Consider the following 18,301-nt stretch of genomic DNA (forward strand, 5'->3'; position numbering starts at 1 on the left):
AAAGAGTTGTCATTGTGAAGCGTCTGTTCTCAGGAATTGCTTCATGAACTTTCCTTACCAAATCATCAGTGACAACAGAAGGCCAACCGCTCCGAGCCTCGGCGTGGACATTTGTTCGACCTGCATTAAACATTCTTACCCACTTTCTCACCATTCCATCACTTATCGTGTATTCACCGTAAACTTCTGTCACTTGACGATAAATTTCGGCCGGTTTAACATTCCTCGAGTTCAAAACTTTAATCACGGCACGAATCTCATAGTCAGCAGGAAAACTAATTGTCTTAAACATTTTGAATGTGCACAGCAAACTGAAAATACAACATAAGTAGTTAGGATTTGAGTATCCCTGCACCCCGGAAGTGCAGTCGACCTTCAAAAGTACTTGGATGTAGTAGTAGGCGGTAATGTAGGCGAGACTGTTTGTCATATACCATGTTTTTCTAAAATAGCGCGTTAAATGAAGGATGAGAGGCTTGTAAAAAAAAAAAGGGGGAAATGATTTAATTAAAATTCACGAGTCGAATGTAATATGCGCATTTGAAAGGGTTGGCTTCAGTTGAGTGGGCTGGGATAATATTCTGCATTGCTAAATTAGGAACGAGATGGTCGCTTTTCCTTGAGAGAGGTTAGATCAAGGTTAAGATTTTGAGGGGGAGGTGAAAGTAGTATTTGATGAAATACGTGTTTTGAAAGCGTAAACATCCTGTAAGCGCACAAGGCTTACTTACTGTAAGCGCAAAGACTTGTGAAACTTTCACTTGATCATTACATTTCGAAGCGGTGAGGTTGGTGCTATCATCCTCCATAAGGATTACAATGGAAGCTCGTAATGGTGAGTGAAACGTAAGGTTTTTTTTTTTTTTTTTTTTGTGTGTTATTGTTCTTTTATTGTTAAATACTTTCTGCGATAAATGTTAAGCATAAAATTATAATTAAAATTAGTTTATTTTAGAACGCAAACGTAGATGTGTTGACACGTTGGGGGATGTGCAGCCGTCGGAAGATCTTATTTTAAACCTTGCTCCCGAGGAAGGCAAAACCTCCCGCAAAAAACTCAAAAAAATTAAAATATACATTGGAAAAAATGTTTCAATAGAAACTAGTGACTTCAAAAATGTCAATTATGTTTCATTTGTAAGGGTGTATCCCGAAACCGCCGCCACCCCCAAAAGATTTAATATAAATATGAATTGTATTGATCGTATAATCGAAGCTTTGGGGGTGATTAAGAGTCACTGTATGTAAAATTTAAAAAAAAAAAGATATCAAAATGCTGATTTTGCTGGAAAGCGGTAGTGGAAGTTAGTAAATTAATATGAATTTTATATAATATTGTAAACAAAAAAGTTCCATTATTTATTTATTATTTTTTTCAAATGATGAATTTTATTCAGTTAGCGCAAGCCCACCGAGGCTATTTGCGCACTTTAAGAACAACATTCGATGCTTCTCAGAAAGATCCGTATGAGATATTCAGAACGGCACGCCCTGCCATATACAACATTTTAAATACTAGATCGAGTTTAAGACTCAGGATTTTAATATGTTTGAAAATATGTTTTGAGAAACTGGGGAAAGATGAAAAAGAAATTAATCAGTGTTTTTATTTTTGTTCTCATTGCGAAAGGATTTTATCCTCTAACCAAATCTACGAAAGCATTGACAGATGCTTTAAAAAGATTTTAAATTTGATAGATAATTTTGTCCGTAATGGAAGCGGGTGGAAAATAAAAAAGTTAGAGTACCTTGACTTACACGTTGGAAACTATCGGGAAATTCGCGGTGGTTGTAAAAACATCACTTTACCGACGGGATTAAAAAATAGAAAAGCGTTGTTAAATATCAAATGTGGTGACGACAATTGTTTTTTATATTCTGTTGCCGCAAGTGTTTTTCCGAAATCCACTAGAAATCCTCAGAAGGCTTACTTGTATAAAAAGGATATATCACGTTTTAAATTAGGATCCCTCAAATAACCTGAACGATGTATCCATAAACGTGTATGGATATGAGGAAAATGAAATATTACCTTTGCAATTAAGTGAAAAGCGAAATGCGACAAAAACAGTAGATTTGCTATATTTTCAAAAACATTTCTTTTGTATTCGAAATTTTAATCGTCTATTACACGCAAACGAAAAACGAGTAAATTTTTTTTGTAAAACTTGTTTAAGTGGGTTTCAGAGAAGGGAAACGTTAGAGTATCACAAAACTCTTTGCAATGAAAACAAACCGCAGAAAGTTAGCATTCCTAAAAACACACTTCTTAAATTTACAAATTTAATGAAAATGCATTATCATCCTTTTTGTGTCTTTACCGATTTTGAATGCCTCACGCGCAAGATTCAAACTGCGTTTCCTTCTCCGCAACAGAGTCATACTACCCCAATTGAACAGCATATTCCTATTAGTTATACCCTAATAGTTACTGACGTGGAAGACAAGATTATTTTTCATGAATATTTTTGCGGAGAGAATGTAATGGAACATTTTTTCACAACGTTGAGCGAAATCAAATCTAAAATTTTGCAAAAGATGAAAGAGTGTTTACCGATGCAGGAGACGTCGGAAAAAAGTTACGATTCAAATATATGTCATATATGTTTGAATCCTTTCTTAGAAGGCGATGTTCGGGTCAGAGATCACTGCCACTGGAGTGATGGGCATGTGAGAGGTCTTGCACATCGCTCCTGTAATTTGAATTTTAAAGTGTCAAACTACATTCCGGTGGTAATTCATAATTTCAGGAATTATGATAGTCACCTGTTACTAAAACACATGCCGAAAATGTATGCAAATAAAGTTAACATTATTCCGGTGAATTTGGAAAAATTCACCATGTTTACACTAGATGAAATGAAATTTATTGATTCGTTTCAATTTTTAGATGCGTCTTTGGACACTTTGGTGTCGAATTTGAAAACGTCACAACATGAATTTAAATTGTTTAATGCATTTTTTGAGAAAAATCCCCAACGAGAATTGTTATTGCGGAAAGGCGTATTTCCTTACTCATATTTTGCGTCAACATCGGTGTTGGATGAAATTTCGCTTCCACCGCAGAGCGCGTTTAATAATGTATTACAAGGAGAAGCAGTTTCCGACGAAGATTATGTACATGCCACACACGTGTTTCATTCGTTTGGATGTAACACTTTTGCCGATTACTTAGAGTTATATCAAAATACAGATGTTATTTTGCTAGCCGAAGTATTTTTATCCTTCAGACGCACCGCTCTAAAATATTACCAGTTGGATCCTGTACATTTTATAACGGCTGCCGAATTAACGTGGAATGCCGGACTGAAAGCGTCTAAAATTGAATTAGAGCTTCTAGGAGATGTGAATCAATACATTTGGTTTGAAAACCAAATGCGAGGAGGTATTTGTTTTCTGGGTAGACGTTATGCTCTTGCAAATAATCCTTATATCCCCGAGAGTTATAAACCCGATTTACCACACACCTATATCTTGGCCTTAGACGCAAATAATCTATACGGGTGTGTAATGAGCCAGCACCTGCCATTGGGAGGTTTTTACTGGTTAAAGGAAAATGAGGTGGAGGCGTTTGATATTTTGTCTTGTGTTGAAGACGGTGATGTGGGGTATATTATCGAATCCGATCTGTTATATCCCTCCCATCTGCATGACCAACACAATGATTTACCGCTAGCACCGGAACATTTTGAACTCACTTTTGACATGCTATCGCCTTATGCCAAAACCCTGAGCAAAAAATTTCAGTTAGAGACGACACTTCCATGCAAAAAATTATTACCCAATTTTTTTGAAAAAAAAAATTACATCGCTCATTATTTAAATCTAAAGTTTTACGTAGAACAGGGTTTAATAATTAAGAAAATTCATAGAATTTTAGCTTTCAAACAACGAGCGTGGCTTAAAGAATACATTGCTTTCAATAATATGAAAAGACAAAATGCGTCTAGCGAATTTGAAAAATCTTTCTTTAAAAAGATGAATAACGCTTTCTATGGAAAAACCTGTCAAAATGTTAGGAAACGTATTCGCGTACAGGGCGTTTTTAGTGAGGAACAATGCCAAAAAAAATTAAACAGTCCTCTGCTGGAATATTTTGAAATAATTAATGAAAATTTTTCAGTTTTCAAAATGAAAAATCCAAATTTGTGTCTAGATAAACCGATTTATATAGGTTTCAGCGTTTTAGAATTAGCGAAGTTGCACATGTATAAATTATTCTATTCCCATTTTAAACACTTTTACAAAGAAAAATGCGAGTTGTTATACACAGATACAGATTCTTTGTATCTCTATATAACAACTGAAGATGTATATAGTGATTTAAAAACGAATTTTTTAAATATTTTGGATTGCAGTAATTTCGAACCCAATCATATAATGTTTAATGAAGAGAACCGTGGAAAACTGGGATTTCTAAAAAGTGAGACACTCACCCCCATATCGGAATTTGTGGGTTTGAAATGCAAAATGTACGCATTTCGTTTCGGTGATACTGTTAAAAAGACCGCGAAAGGAATCAAAAGGAGCGCGCTCAAAAACATTGGATTTGAAACGTATAAAAACGTTTTCGAAAATGCTTCCCTGATTAGGAATTCTCAATATTCAATCATTTCAAAAAAGCACGAACTGCAAACGATTTTTCAAAATAAAGCTAGCCTTTCGGGATATTATGACAAAAAATATTTGTTAGATGATGGAATTCAATCATTGTCTTATGGTCACTATAACACGCGTGAAGAAGACATGAATTAAAAAAAAAATGATGGAACTTTTTTGTAACATTTTATTGTAGAGTGTGACATTGTATTTTTGCAACTTATATTTTTTTATGCTAATGATCGACAAAAAACAAAAATGTGTTTCCCTCCCATAGAATACCCAGAAGATATGGCTTTATTTCAACCAATTTCTTTGCAAGATATGTGTATTCAAACTATTTTATCTTCGATATTATGTATAGCTGAACTGTATAATGTAGAACTGAATATTCCTCGTATGATTTTAAGAGATATAATAGAGAAAGGTCGATTCTGGATTGATTTTGAAAGTAGTTTCTCCTTAGAGAACAGAGATGTATTTTGGGATGAAAGTTTAACTCTCTATGAAAGAATTCGATTTAATAAGTAATTTTCTAAACAATTTATTGCCTGGTTTTTCTTTGATGATGATGTTATATTTCTTTTACACCTAAAGATTGCACATATCACATTTGTAAAACATGTAATTGTTCAAAATAATGATCTAATATTTATTTGAAAAGCTGCAACAAATGTTTAGAATTGTGGTTACGATGTCAAACAGACACTACCAGAACGAAATGTAAAATTTTCAGAAAATTCAATCATTTCTTATGTTATAATGAAAGGGATACCCTTTCTTATATGCGAAATGAAGATAACTGGTGTGAGATATGTAAGCAAAGTCCTCTGTATTTCATTTGCGACGAGAATTCATGTTGCATTTCTTTTGGAAACTTGATACACGAATGTCCCCGAATTAACCATGATCACTGTTATAATAATTGCTATGGAGGTTATGTAGAAAACTTTTCTTTTAACTGTCGAATATGAACAAAAATACTGATACATTATGGCAATATTCTGATTAATCATTTTTATTTTATAAACACCCTGAAATTTTTGTTGATATGTAATGATTCCATTTATGTTTGTAACAATGTGAAATGTACTTTTTGTTTTATTTGATTACTTATTGTATTATCAATATAACATCTCACATGGTGTAATGAAGATAATGGGTTAGTTTCTATATAAATTTACAACGAAAAATCGTTTTGATTTCTTTAAATGTTCATTTTAATTTCTGATACTTATATGCGAAATGAAGATAATTGGTGTGAGATATGTAAGCAAAGTTCTCTGTATTTCATTTGCGACAGGAATTTATGTTGCATTTCTTTTGTAAACTTGATACACGAATGTCTCGCGAATTAACCATGATGACTGTTATAATAATTGTTATGGAGGTTATGTAGAAAACTTTTCTTTTAACTGTCGAATATGAATAAAAATACTGACACATTAAGGCAATATTCTGATTTATCATTTTTATTTTATAAACACCCCCTCCATGTATGTTTCGACGAAAAAGAGGGGGGGCGAGGGAAAGAAATTTTTGTTGATATTTAATGATTCCATTTATGTTTGTAATAATGTGAAATGTACTTTTTGTTTCATTTGATTACTTATTGTATTATCAATATAACATCTCACATGGTATAATGAAAATAATGGGTTAGTTCCCATATTGGATTTACATCGAAAAATCGTTTTGATTTTTTTTAAATGTTCATTTTAATTTTTGATACCTTTATATATTTTACAACAGTAATATGTTTTTTGTTTCATTTGATTTTTTCATTGTATCATGCATACAAGAATGATTATTTTGTATTAAGCTTCTGTAATCCTTTAGAAAAAAAATAAAAAAATGGACCTTATCCAAGAGGTCCGGTTTTAGTATCTTCTTGGAGGAATTTACATTTTATTAATTTCTTCAAGGCAGATGCTTTTACCGGAAAACAAAACAGTGGAATAGAAAAAGGCAGCTCATAAATAAGTGAAAAAATGTATTATTTATCTATATATCTGATATTTGTTTTCAGAGACAAAAAAAAATTGCATTTAGGTTTCGTCACAAGTGAATTATTCTTATAGAGCCCTTTTGGAAAGTTTGTTGTTCTATTCCAAATCAGGTCAAGATAATCTACTGAGTGCTGGCTTATTTGCAAAAGATACTGCATCTAAGCATGATGTTGTGGGAGACGAAAACGAAGGTTATACAACGCGTGCAAATCGTTGCAAGCTTAGCCAAAGCCTCGACCTCGTGGGACCATTGCACTTCGATTTGGCCACTCAACCGAAATTGTTAGTCAACGGGGTTAATGTACGCATTAAACTGGAAAGGCATAAAGATGTTTTCACTTTGATGTCGGCAAACGACAATTATAAAATTAGAATTCAGCTAGCAAAACTATACGTGAGAAAAGTCAGCGTGGCTCCCTCCATCCTAATAGCACACGAAAAGGCTTTAGAAAAAGGAGTTATTAAGATGCCCATTCGTAGGATTGATGACGATTTCCTTTCCCGCTAGTGTTTTCATCGTAAAGAGCATTACGAATGCAGTCGCTTAGGTTTTTAAAGAAAAAATGATTAATTTTTTCAACGTGTACTTCTTCAACAGGACTGTTTTCGGAGTTTCCAGTGTGCAAATAGCCGTAACGTTCCATCGTCGACTTCTGAAGCGTTAGTGATGTTTTGCAGGAATAACACGCATATTTATCAAAGACACACAATTTTGTTTCTTGGCATGAAAAGCATGACAACAGCGGCGACGTTTGAATTTTTTTTTAAAAAAATTCCCTAATAAAAATTTTATTTTTTTTCTTATCTTTCGTGCAGAGGTCCTTCAAAGAGTACCCTCTTACCATACAAAATAAAAAATAAAGAGCAAATTTTCCGCAGGATGTACTGGTATCATCTTGAAAGCATATTTTATTATAAAATGTTTTGTTAGCGTTGGTCATTAAAAAGTTTAAAATATTTTTGTTAGATGGAGCAAGACCATAACTGAAGTAATATGCCGTGCTGTTTTTCTTAAAATATATCGAAATCCAGTGGCTCCCAGGTAAAGTATGCGGATCCGAATTCACTATAAATGAGGAGTAATGTCTCTTTCGTAAGGGTATGAAATCGGAAGGATATACACCTCCAAATGTTTTTTGATTCGACTGTCGCCACAGGCATATTGACACAGAGTTAAAGTATCCATTACCGCCTTTGTTCGAAATGAATATTTCTGTATATGCTTTTAAACACTTCTTCGTACACTTGATGTTTCTTTGATGGGAAAATTTCAATAATTTTTTCGGCAAAAGCGAGAAAGATTGCAATGCGCAGGTTCGCATGGGCATCTTAATAACTCCTTTTTCTAAAGCCTTTTCGTGTGCTATTAGGATGGAGGGAGCCACGCTGACTTTTCTCACGTATAGTTTTGCTAGCTGAATTCTAATTTTATAATTGTCGTTTGCCGACATCAAAGTGAAAACATCTTTATGCCTTTCCAGTTTAATGCGTACATTAACCCCGTTGACTAACAATTTCGGTTGAGTGGCCAAATCGAAGTGCAATGGTCCCACGAGGTCGAGGCTTTGGCTAAGCTTGCAACGATTTGCACGCGTTGTATAACCTTCGTTTTCGTCTCCCACAACATCATGCTTAGATGCAGTATCTTTTGCAAATAAGCCAGCACTCAGTAGATTATCTTGACCTGATTTGGAATAGAACAACAAACTTTCCAAAAGGGCTCTATAAGAATAATTCACTTGTGACGAAACCTAAATGCAATTTTTTTTTGTCTCTGAAAACAAATATCAGATATATAGATAAATAATACATTTTTACACTTATTTATGAGCTGCCTTTTTCTATTCCACTGTTTTGTTTTCCGGTAAAAGCATCTGCCTTGAAGAAATTAATAAAATGTAAATTCCTCCAAGAAGATACTAAAACCGGACCTCTTGGATAAGGTCCATTTTTTTATTTTTTTTCTAAAGGATTACAGAAGCTTAATACAAAATAATCATTCTTGTATGCATGATACAATGAAAAAATCAAATGAAACAAAAAACATATTACTGTTGTAAAATATATAAAGGTATCAAAAATTAAAATGAACATTTAAAAAAAATCAAAACGATTTTTCGATGTAAATCCAATATGGGAACTAACCCATTATTTTCATTATACCATGTGAGATGTTATATTGATAATACAATAAGTAATCAAATGAAACAAAAAGTACATTTCACATTATTACAAACATAAATGGAATCATTAAATATCAACAAAAATTTCTTTCCCTCGCCCCCCCTCTTTTTCGTCGAAACATACATGGAGGGGGTGTTTATAAAATAAAAATGATAAATCAAAATATTGCCTTAATGTGTCAGTATATTTATTCATATTCGACAGTTAAAAGAAAAGTTTTCTACATAACCTCCATAACAATTATTATAACAGTCATCATGGTTAATTCGCGAGACATTCGTGTATCAAGTTTACAAAAGAAATGCAACATAAATTCCTGTCGCAAATGAAATACAGAGAACTTTGCTTACATATCTCACACCAATTATCTTCATTTCGCATATAAGTATCAGAAATTAAAATGAACATTTAAAGAAATCAAAACGATTTTTCGTTGTAAATTTATATAGAAACTAACCCATTATCTTCATTACACCATGTGAGATGTTATATTGATAATACAATAAGTAATCAAATAAAACAAAAAGTACATTTCACATTGTTACAAACATAAATGGAATCATTACATATCAACAAAAATTTCAGGGTGTTTATAAAATAAAAATGATTAATCAGAATATTGCCATAATGTATCAGTATTTTTGTTCATATTCGACAGTTAAAAGAAAAGTTTTCTACATAACCTCCATAGCAATTATTATAACAGTGATCATGGTTAATTCGGGGACATTCGTGTATCAAGTTTCCAAAAGAAATGCAACATGAATTCTCGTCGCAAATGAAATACAGAGGACTTTGCTTACATATCTCACACCAGTTATCTTCATTTCGCATATAAGAAAGGGTATCCCTTTCATTATAACATAAGAAATGATTGAATTTTCTGAAAATTTTACATTTCGTTCTGGTAGTGTCTGTTTGACATCGTAACCACAATTCTAAACATTTGTTGCAGCTTTTCAAATAAATATTAGATCATTATTTTGAACAATTACATGTTTTACAAATGTGATATGTGCAATCTTTAGGTGTAAAAGAAATATAACATCATCATCAAAGAAAAACCAGGCAATAAATTGTTTAGAAAATTACTTATTAAATCGAATTCTTTCATAGAGAGTTAAACTTTCATCCCAAAATACATCTCTGTTCTCTAAGGAGAAACTACTTTCAAAATCAATCCAGAATCGACCTTTCTCTATTATATCTCTTAAAATCATACGAGGAATATTCAGTTCTACATTATACAGTTCAGCTATACATAATATCGAAGATAAAATAGTTTGAATACACATATCTTGCAAAGAAATTGGTTGAAATAAAGCCATATCTTCTGGGTATTCTATGGGAGGGAAACACATTTTTGTTTTTTGTCGATCATTAGCATAAAAAAATATAAGTTGCAAAAATACAATGTCACACTCTACAATAAAATGTTACAAAAAAGTTCCATCATTTTTTTTTTAATTCATGTCTTCTTCACGCGTGTTATAGTGACCATAAGACAATGATTGAATTCCATCATCTAACAAATATTTTTTGTCATAATATCCCGAAAGGCTAGCTTTATTTTGAAAAATCGTTTGCAGTTCGTGCTTTTTTGAAATGATTGAATATTGAGAATTCCTAATCAGGGAAGCATTTTCGAAAACGTTTTTATACGTTTCAAATCCAATGTTTTTGAGCGCGCTCCTTTTGATTCCTTTCGCGGTCTTTTTAACAGTATCACCGAAACGAAATGCGTACATTTTGCATTTCAAACCCACAAATTCCGATATGGGGGTGAGTGTCTCACTTTTTAGAAATCCCAGTTTTCCACGGTTCTCTTCATTAAACATTATATGATTGGGTTCGAAATTACTGCAATCCAAAATATTTAAAAAATTCGTTTTTAAATCACTATATACATCTTCAGTTGTTATATAGAGATACAAAGAATCTGTATCTGTGTATAACAACTCGCATTTTTCTTTGTAAAAGTGTTTAAAATGGGAATAGAATAATTTATACATGTGCAACTTCGCTAATTCTAAAACGCTGAAACCTATATAAATCGGTTTATCTAGACACAAATTTGGATTTTTCATTTTGAAAACTGAAAAATTTTCATTAATTATTTCAAAATATTCCAGCAGAGGACTGTTTAATTTTTTTTGGCATTGTTCCTCACTAAAAACGCCCTGTACGCGAATACGTTTCCTAACATTTTGACAGGTTTTTCCATAGAAAGCGTTATTCATCTTTTTAAAGAAAGATTTTTCAAATTCGCTAGACGCATTTTGTCTTTTCATATTATTGAAAGCAATGTATTCTTTAAGCCACGCTCGTTGTTTGAAAGCTAAAATTCTATGAATTTTCTTAATTATTAAACCCTGTTCTACGTAAAACTTTAGATTTAAATAATGAGCGATGTAATTTTTTTTTTCAAAAAAATTGGGTAATAATTTTTTGCATGGAAGTGTCGTCTCTAACTGAAATTTTTTGCTCAGGGTTTTGGCATAAGGCGATAGCATGTCAAAAGTGAGTTCAAAATGTTCCGGTGCTAGCGGTAAATCATTGTGTTGGTCATGCAGATTGGAGGGATATAACAGATCGGATTCGATAATATACCCCACATCACCGTCTTCAACACAAGACAAAATATCAAACGCCTCCACCTCATTTTCCTTTAACCAGTAAAAACCTCCCAATGGCAGGTGCTGGCTCATTACACACCCGTATAGATTATTTGCGTCTAAGGCCAAGATATAGGTGTGTGGTAAATCGGGTTTATAACTCTCGGGGATATAAGGATTATTTGCAAGAGCATAACGTCTACCCAGAAAACAAATACCTCCTCGCATTTGGTTTTCAAACCAAATGTATTGATTCACATCTCCTAGAAGCTCTAATTCAATTTTAGACGCTTTCAGTCCGGCATTCCACGTTAATTCGGCAGCCGTTATAAAATGTACAGGATCCAACTGGTAATATTTTAGAGCGGTGCGTCTGAAGGATAAAAATACTTCGGCTAGCAAAATAACATCTGTATTTTGATATAACTCTAAGTAATCGGCAAAAGTGTTACATCCAAACGAATGAAACACGTGTGTGGCATGTACATAATCTTCGTCGGAAACTGCTTCTCCTTGTAATACATTATTAAACGCGCTCTGCGGTGGAAGCGAAATTTCATCCAACACCGATGTTGACGCAAAATATGAGTAAGGAAATACGCCTTTCCGCAATAACAATTCTCGTTGGGGATTTTTCTCAAAAAATGCATTAAACAATTTAAATTCATGTTGTGACGTTTTCAAATTCGACACCAAAGTGTCCAAAGACGCATCTAAAAATTGAAACGAATCAATAAATTTCATTTCATCTAGTGTAAACATGGTGAATTTTTCCAAATTCACCGGAATAATGTTAACTTTATTTGCATACATTTTCGGCATGTGTTTTAGTAACAGGTGACTATCATAATTCCTGAAATTATGAATTACCACCGGAATGTAGTTTGACACTTTAAAATTCAAATTACAGGAGCGATGTGCAAGACCTCTCACATGCCCATCACTCCAGTGGCAGTGATCTCTGACCCGAACATCGCCTTCTAAGAAAGGATTCAAACATATATGACATATATTTGAATCGTAACTTTTTTCCGACGTCTCCTGCATCGGTAAACACTCTTTCATCTTTTGCAAAATTTTAGATTTGATTTCGCTCAACGTTGTGAAAAAATGTTCCATTACATTCTCTCCGCAAAAATATTCATGAAAAATAATCTTGTCTTCCACGTCAGTAACTATTAGGGTATAACTAATAGGAATATGCTGTTCAATTGGGGTAGTATGACTCTGTTGCGGAGAAGGAAACGCAGTTTGAATCTTGCGCGTGAGGCATTCAAAATCGGTAAAGACACAAAAAGGATGATAATGCATTTTCATTAAATTTGTAAATTTAAGAAGTGTGTTTTTAGGAATGCTAACTTTCTGCGGTTTGTTTTCATTGCAAAGAGTTTTGTGATACTCTAACGTTTCCCTTCTCTGAAACCCACTTAAACAAGTTTTACAAAAAAAATTTACTCGTTTTTCGTTTGCGTGTAATAGACGATTAAAATTTCGAATACAAAAGAAATGTTTTTGAAAATATAGCAAATCTACTGTTTTTGTCGCATTTCGCTTTTCACTTAATTGCAAAGGTAATATTTCATTTTCCTCATATCCATACACGTTTATGGATACATCGTTCAGGTTATTTGAGGGATCCTAATTTAAAACGTGATATATCCTTTTTATACAAGTAAGCCTTCTGAGGATTTCTAGTGGATTTCGGAAAAACACTTGCGGCAACAGAATATAAAAAACAATTGTCGTCACCACATTTGATATTTAACAACGCTTTTCTATTTTTTAATCCCGTCGGTAAAGTGATGTTTTTACAACCACCGCGAATTTCCCGATAGTTTCCAACGTGTAAGTCAAGGTACTCTAACTTTTTTATTTTCCACCCGCTTCCATTACGGACAAAATTATCTATCAAATTTAAAATCTTTTTAAAGCATCTGTCAATGCTTTCGTAGATTTGGTTAGAGGATAAAATCCTTTCGCAATGAGAACAAAAATAAAAACACTGATTAATTTCTTTTTCATCTTTCCCCAGTTTCTCAAAACATATTTTCAAACATATTAAAATCCTGAGTCTTAAACTCGATCTAGTATTTAAAATGTTGTATATGGCAGGGCGTGCCGTTCTGAATATCTCATACGGATCTTTCTGAGAAGCATCGAATGTTGTTCTTAAAGTGCGCAAATAGCCTCGGTGGGCTTGCGCTAACTGAATAAAATTCATCATTTGAAAAAAATAATAAATAAATAATGGAACTTTTTTGTTTACAATATTATATAAAATTCATATTAATTTACTAACTTCCACTACCGCTTTCCAGCAAAATCAGCATTTTGATATCTTTTTTTTTTTAAATTTTACATACAGTGACTCTTAATCACCCCCAAAGCTTCGATTATACGATCAATACAATTCATATTTATATTAAATCTTTTGGGGGTGGCGGCGGTTTCGGGATACACCCTTACAAATGAAACATAATTGACATTTTTGAAGTCACTAGTTTCTATTGAAACATTTTTTCCAATGTATATTTTAATTTTTTTGAGTTTTTTGCGGGAGGTTTTGCCTTCCTCGGGAGCAAGGTTTAAAATAAGATCTTCCGACGGCTGCACATCCCCCAACGTGTCAACACATCTACGTTTGCGTTCTAAAATAAACTAATTTTAATTATAATTTTATGCTTAACATTTATCGCAGAAAGTATTTAACAATAAAAGAACAATAACACACACAAAAAAAAAAAAAAACCTTACGTTTCACTCACCATTACGAGCTTCCATTGTAATCCTTATGGAGGATGATAGCACCAACCTCACCGCTTCGAAATGTAATGATCAAGTGAAAGTTTCACAAGTCTTTGCGCTTACAGTAAGTAAGCCTTGTGCGCTTACAGGATGTTTACGCTTTCAAAACACGTATTTCATCAAATACTACTTTCACCTCCCCCTCAAAATCTTAACCTTGATCTAACCTCTCTCAAGGAAAAGCGACCATCTCGTTCCTAATTTAGCAATGCAGAATATTATCCCAGCCCACTCAACTGAAGCCAACCCTTTCAAATGCGCATATTACATTCGACTCGTGAATTTTAATTAAATCATTTCCCTTTTTTTTTTTTTTACAAGCCTCTCATCCTTCATTTAACGCGCTATTTTAGAAAAACATGGTATATGACAAACAGTCTCGCCTACATTACCGCCTACTACTACATCCAAGTACTTTTGAAGGTCGACTGCACTTCCGGGGTGCAGGGATACTCAAATCCTAACTACTAACATAGAGCAACCAAAATGGCGACAATTGAAAGTCAGTGAACAAGAAAGACTAATGTGCATGCGTGGGATGCCTACGACAGCGCTGCGACGGCGCTAGAATGAAACGGTACTTAGTTTCCGAATACGTTACGTATATCAGGGCTGTGGAGTCAGAATCAGAGTTGTTGGGCAGATTTTGGGGTAAAATTGTCAGAACTGGAGTCGCTAAAAACAGGTCGACTCTGACTCCAGTTTTCATTGGACAGTTTGATAATGAATAGTTATTTTCTATTTTATTGACATATTAATAAATAAATATAAGGGAGGAGGATGGATGTGATATTTGTCATTAGTGATTAAACTGATTCATTTAGTTACAAATCTCACTGCTAAATTTAGACAAGCAGCAATAGCAGCGAGAACTACCAAAATTGATGCCATTCTTGAGAAGCGAGCAGGAAAAGGAGCAAATATTGATCAAGCAACGCAATGAGGAAGTACTTACTTGATGATATAGAGATTGTTAGAATTAAGAACTTTTTTAGAAGATGTAGATAACCCTACTGTTTCATTAACAGATAGACTGTGGAATGATCTTACAGAATTAGAAATTCTTCTTTCTACATTGTATATAGCCACATAAAAGCTACAATCTGAAGAATTAACAGGAGGAAAGAATGGAAGAATGTGATGTTTGTTCTTTTGCAAAAGGAATCATTTCTTCTATAAAGAAAAGAGAAACTTGTTTGCTAGACAATGAGATCTTGCTGGGTTCAATATATGTAGATCCAAATGATGAACAAATTGAGAAGGCAAAGAAAGCCATCTATGAACTTTCAATAAGATTGCAATTATTTTCAGAACAATTGGAGTATTCAAGTCAGGACAGTCAAACTGAAGACACTGAATCTGAGTCTCTATCATCCTTTTTCAGTAATAAATTAAGTTTTGAGAAATATTTTTGGATAATATTGAAAAGGCTAAGGCAAAGCAAATGAAAATAAAGAATCAAGAGACTTTAGATATAAAAATGAAAAAATGCAAACAAGATTTCTACACAGCCTTTAAAGAAATAGAGAAATATGATTGCTCTTGCAAGACACCTCTTTTAGAACTTATAAAAATCTATCCTGAAAAATTAAAAGAAGTAGCTCTAACAGTAACAGCTCTTCCTCCTACTCAAATCAGTGTGGAAAGACTTCTCAGCTCTGAAGTTTATCAAATCGGATCTATGGTCCTTCAACAAAGAAGATCTTGCCGAAGCAATACTGTTTCTTAGAAATAACTAACGCCAGTTTTTCTATTTCATAATAAATGCTGATTAATATAAATAATTTGCTATGCCATTAATTTTTTTCTGTAGCATATACTACTTCTTTTATATTAAAAAAATAAGCTGTAACCCATGTGTGTATGTTTACATATATATATATTATAAGGGAGTTGGAGTCTTTAAAATTCCAGGAGTTGGAATCTGTCATTTTCCCTACCGACTCCACAGCCTTGATATATACCGTATTTGACGGCATGTAAGACGCACCCTTATTTAGACGGCCACACACAAGTAAAAAAAGTTTCAATAGCATGGTTTCTTTTAGTTCTCACGTTTCGTAAAACCAAATAAACAATTATTGAATGCAATTACCTTCACGTATAAGACTGTGTCCTTCACGTATAAGACGCAGGTAACTTTTTTGAGACCAAATTTAGGAAAAAAAGTGCTTCTTATATGCCGTCAAATACGGTATATATTTCTGTAATTTCAGTTATCTATTTTTTAACTTTTAATGCTTTTTTTGGGGGGAGGGGCACTGTTAGCATAGTTTATTACTTTTAACTTCTTTTACTAACACTAAGTAAACATCACTTAATATGGTTAAACCAATGTCAGATAGTACTTGCATTGAGATTAATCATTATAGAAGGAAGAGCAGAAAAGGTATTTATCACAGTACCATATTTTGAATTCACTATTTACTTTTTAAGTAAAAGAAAAGGGGAGAATCCAACAAATCACAAACCTAACAGCATTTATATACTGACTTAATTTCAAGATCAATTAAAATGTAGGCAATCTGGTCACATTTGGTACTACTAAATAGAACCATAGTACCAAATGGGATAACTAAAGCTCTAACTTTATACATGAAAACTACGATTTAAGTGAAATTTTCTGCATTTCTAATGCAATGCAATTTTTGCATATGTACATACAAAGCAACAAAGTAAATTTTTACATTTAATAAAATAGCATATAACATGAAAGTTACATTAAAAATTTTCTTATGCCATACCAACTAACAATAAAATTGTACACAGCTGTGAGCAGTTATGCAGTTTAATTGGTATGCAAACTAGTATTGTGATATCTGCATTAACATTTACTTTAAATATGTTTTTGCTACCATGTGGATTAGCTCATGTTCACAGAAATCTCAAATCGCAACAGGAAGCAGATCCTTTGAATTCCACAATTTGAACATGGAAAACAGCAACAGCGAAGTTTGAATACATAATATCATATGTATGATATGTCAAGAGATCAAGTCATCCTCTATGACAACAATGTAAAATGTTGGAGCAAACTGTGCATTGCTGAATCACCATTAAGGAAGCAACTAACATTATCAACATGTTTTTTGAAACATTTCAAGTGCCCTCCTCTGATTTAAATATGCATCACATTATACCAATATACATTCTCAAAGGCAAGGTAAATCAAGATTTTTTAAAAAGATATTTGTAAGGTTGCATACTGTAAATTCATTCCACAGGCTCAGAGCATTCATATTGGATTTTAATGTAACATTCAAAAGGCATCTTAAAACAGACACTTGGTGTAAATAACTTGAATTGCAATGAGCAGAAAAACTGGGTACACCATCATGATCTTAAAGTGCCTACATGTACAGCATTGGATCTAATACATAGTATGCATCGCAGCAGTATTATTGTTGTTCGTCACCCTGTTTTCACACCTGACTTTGATTCTGTGACTTTTTATCCTTCTCAAATTTAACTTCAAACCAAAGAGTCAATGTTTTAATATCATTGATGAATTTCAGTATAAACTGAAGATGATGGTTCCTCAGCACATTAGAGCAGGGGTTCTCAACAGGGGAGAATTAGCCCCTAGGAGGATTTCATGTTTCAGGGGGGAATGCAGTCAACCTTTCATTTAGGTGTTAAGTATTTATTGTTAGTTTATGAATATAAAAAACTACTTTTATTCAAGTTTTGATAGTTACCAACATTTTCTATGTATATCTTTTGTTGTTTTATTTAAAAAACACATTAGAATACCAATGCATTTTTTTTTTTTTTTTTTTTTTTTTTAAGTTAGGGAAGAAGAATCTTCTAGCAATGGTGAATGGGGTGTTTGAGGCAAAAAGCTGAGAACCACTGCATTAGAGAAAAAAAATTTCGAAATAATGGTAGAAACACAGGAAAAGGTACAGTGCTGCACAAGGAGACTAAATTTAAATCAAGCAAGATTTTCTTTTGCTTTTAAGCACCTAATCTGTGAACATTTTGATTGACTCTGTATATTAGCAGATCAGAATACTTATACACACATCTTTAGCTTTTATAAACATGCACATATGGATGAGTATTTAATAATCAAAGTTTTCTACTTTC

The 18,301-nt window shown here is 33.0% G+C and overlaps 1 protein-coding gene and 2 long non-coding RNA genes across 5 annotated transcripts in view; 1 reads left to right on the forward strand and 2 right to left on the reverse strand.

Moving 5' to 3' along the window:
• Positions 1–18,301, reverse strand: part of Wwox (WW domain-containing oxidoreductase) — a 107,833-nt gene that overhangs the window by 43,945 nt on the left and 45,587 nt on the right. The gene's annotated exons all lie outside the window — the stretch shown is intronic.
• Positions 121–6,478, forward strand: LOC118204124 (uncharacterized). Its single transcript, XR_015044377.1, has 2 exons — positions 121–846; positions 4,877–6,478. It is a non-coding gene; the product is annotated as an uncharacterized LOC118204124 (long non-coding RNA).
• On the reverse strand, positions 8,533–18,299 carry LOC146999543 (uncharacterized). The gene is made up of 2 exons (XR_015044378.1): positions 14,162–18,299; positions 8,533–10,134 (listed from the first exon to the last, which is right to left on the reverse strand). It is a non-coding gene; the product is annotated as an uncharacterized LOC146999543 (long non-coding RNA).

Source organism: Stegodyphus dumicola, chromosome 1, assembly GCF_044657685.1.
Source record: "Stegodyphus dumicola isolate Sdum_Otavi_A_Nest chromosome 1, ASM4465768v1".
Lineage (NCBI taxonomy): Eukaryota > Metazoa > Arthropoda > Arachnida > Araneae > Eresidae > Stegodyphus > Stegodyphus dumicola.